Below are 3,471 nucleotides of genomic sequence, written 5' to 3' on the forward strand. Positions count from 1 at the left end.
CAGGCTGCAGGCTAGATTTGGCCATTAGGTACTTGTGGGTGAACTCTTGGTTTAAAACAAGAAGTACGTTTTCCTCAGGAAGTCTTTGGGGGACTTGTGTTCCACCTGATTTGGAGATCCATACTTTCTTCATCTTGTCATGGTCCCTTCTCCGGGGCTGCTGTAGTGAGCGGAAAGGAAGGATGGAAGGAGCACTCATATTCTTAACTGTCTTGACCTAGAAGTGGCACACAGAGGGATGACTTTTCACAATCCACCGGCCAGAATTAGTCACATAATCCTCACCTAATTACATGGGATATTGGGAATATAGAACAGCAGATGAGATATCGGTGAGTAGCAACAATCTGTGTCACAGTATTAAACCAAATTGTGGCCAATAGTTTACCGTTATGGCTACCGACCAAATATATTTCAACATTGGCACCTTTGTTTATTTTTTGTTGTATAGCTGGATTTATACAACCTCAGAAAACTTTCCCTGAAGTAATATTACTGTAAAACTAATGAATATATAGCATAGCAGATTTAATTAAGGTATCTATAGAATTCATTCTCATTTCTTTAATTATTTGGTAGCATTTTTGTGTTTATTTTTTTATTGCCAAATAAAATGCCAAAATCTTATGATTTTATGGTCATCTTATCATAAAGACCCCCCCATGTCTACATTTCACTAAAAAGAACAGAAAATATTTTCCATTATGCAGTACTAGTTGCCACTCAAAATGCCCATGCAATTTCTCCCATTGGTTTACTTCAAATTTTGCCTTCTTAATTGATTAAATCCAATATTTTCAGTCTACCTGGTGGCTTAATTTCTGCTCATCTCACTCATCATCTGGGTGTATAACTATCAATTCACATAGCTCATCTCTTTATCATTATTTCTGTATTGTTCTACTATGTAAATATCTTTTTATTTACATCATCATTTTCTGCCATTCCTTATGTTACATTTCATTCACATCAAATTTAGTATTTCCCTAATCTCTGAAACCTTACCAGATTAACCTGACTTCATGGAACCTATTCCTAATCTTGATTGCTCCCTACCACTGAGGATCTTAATCATTTTATTATTCACTTAATAATACAGTGACATGCTTTTTTATATAATTTCTGTAAATTTTATTTCACCATTTAGATTTTACTTGTCTTAATGACAAGGCTAGTCTGTTTCCTATTCAACACAAAATATATTACACAAAAGTCCCTAATTTTTTTTTTAAGTACACAATTCTTGACTCATCTCTAGGCTAAATTTGTGTTATCCTTGCACAGGGGCCATGCTAATCTCTGTATCATTCCAATTTTAGTATATGTGTTGCCGAAGTGAGCACAAAAGTCCCTTATTTTTTATATTAATCAGATTATAATGGAAAGCAGGAAAGACCATAACATATTTTAGTATTTTAATTCAGAAATAAAAATATTATCAAATGTTATTTATACATATTGCTGAATTTGAAAGGAATTTCTTTTTATGAGTGTTATTGAAAAAAGCAATCTAGAAGACAGATGGTCAATACACTGTGGGAATATTGTAAATGCATTTATAATAATTTAATAAGCTGTACTCACAAGAATGAGCCCAAATCTGGGGAACATTTTGCAGATTTATTAAAGATGTAGCAAGCATGTAATTTTGAAAATAAAGAGTTCTAAAAATGATTTGACACTTTTTTCCATGGATTCTTGTCACTTTCATAGGAAATAAAATGATTATAATTATTCATTTTCATATATAAAGAAGACAAGAGTAACAGTGGCATGTATTCATAGTGTTTGTAACAAGAGAAATAGCCCAAAAGGGGAGGTATGGACCCAAGGACGAGGAGGGTGAGTTAGTAACTAAGCAACGTGCTGCAGAACCAGGGGCTGGAAATTGTAATTACAAAATCTAACATTCGGTAGTGCTTTTCCAACTGAGAGTGCAAAGTATACCCGGGCTAACAACTTGGTTCCAAACCGAGTCATTCACCCTCAGCTTAGTCAACTGAAAAGTGAAGATGGAGTAATGACGTACTAACGATTACACAGATAGCTTATCAGAGAAGAGAGATGAAAAGAAATTAATTCAGGATATGAGCAAGCCTGGTGACTCAATATTAAAATGAAAGAAACAAGAAGCAGTATGGGCAATACCAAAAAATGCCTCTGATTTTTAAAAATTCTCTCAAATTGCTTCAGAATCTCATTTCAATGATTCTAAATGATGTAGTTTCTGAAAACTGGTAGCTTTCAAACATCTTGGTCCCAATAGAAAGTAGTCTCAAGTTTCATAAAGTGTCATAGAGAGAATTACTTCTGAAGGATACGTTACTTTAGATTTGCTTGAAATATAAGCCTGCTATTAAATAGCAAAACATATTATACTAGAAAAACGAAAGACTGATTTTAAATGTAAAAATATGTATTTCCCACTTTAGCATCTTTGTACTTATCCAAGTTAAAAGTACTGAATTTAAAACAAGTATGAACAAAGAAAGTAGGATAAAACCCTGGCATTGATTAGCTCCTACCTTAGTCCTCACTTATTTACTGAATCATAAATTGGATTGAACATCTTTGCATATATTAATTCTTTTCCAGTATTTAATCACTATAAGGATGGTGTAATATCTCATTCATTCACTCAACAGGTACATACTAATCTATTGAGGTCTTAGTATCTGCCAAAATCAGGGATTCTTCCACTCTCTGCCTAGAGGGCACCTTGATTCTTTTCATCACAATGACAAGGAAATTTTAGACAATAGGAGACAAATAATCTTCAAAATGTGTCCCTTTCTCCTTACTCTCTTGTATCAATAATGGCCAAAGCATATAGGTATTTCCTTCATTGTTATCTGGCTTTTATCTGTAGGTGGGAAACTTCATGCAGTTTAATCATCTGAGGCTCCAGAACTGACATAGATTTCTCATAAATAGAATTCAGAGGAAGACCAATAGTTGGCCTATTTACCCGACAACCCTTACAGTAATCCCAGGAGACCCTCTGATTCAGTGTGGTAACATCCCAGAGCTGTGACCTCCACTCAGGAGAAATTTCACTTGATCTGTTGCTTTATTTGGAGAAATAGGCACAAGTCTCCCCTATAGAAATCTGATAGATACAATTATGTAGGATTCCTTGTCAACAGAATACCTTGCTGGAGGTTTGCCTGTGATATTCTCCCTAATGGATATAGGCGGATACTTGTTATTACAGGTCAAAGTTACTTTGCCTAGCGTGTATTCATTTCTCAAATACTGCCTCAGTGAATCTAGGCAACAGAGAGCCAAGTCCTGCTCTCATGTCTCAAGCCTTTCCTGATCCTCATTTATACAACAGCTCACATACCTGCAGTATCACTTTCACTCAGGCCTTACTTTGCTTCATTTCCCACAGTGCTTTTCATCATCTGAAATACATTACATATATGTACATACACATGTATATAAAATATGAAAAAATATAAATGTATA

The 3,471-nt window shown here is 34.5% G+C and overlaps 1 non-coding gene across 1 annotated transcript; it reads right to left on the reverse strand.

Annotated features, from left to right (window-relative positions):
* Positions 1 to 1,237: 1,237 nt before the first annotated feature.
* Positions 1,238 to 1,343, reverse strand: LOC118972540 (U6 spliceosomal RNA). The gene has a single exon (XR_005061578.1). It is a non-coding gene; the product is annotated as a U6 spliceosomal RNA (small nuclear RNA).
* Positions 1,344 to 3,471: the final 2,128 nt, after the last annotated feature.

The sequence above is a fragment of the Manis javanica genome, chromosome 9 (assembly GCF_040802235.1).
Source record: "Manis javanica isolate MJ-LG chromosome 9, MJ_LKY, whole genome shotgun sequence".
Lineage (NCBI taxonomy): Eukaryota > Metazoa > Chordata > Mammalia > Pholidota > Manidae > Manis > Manis javanica.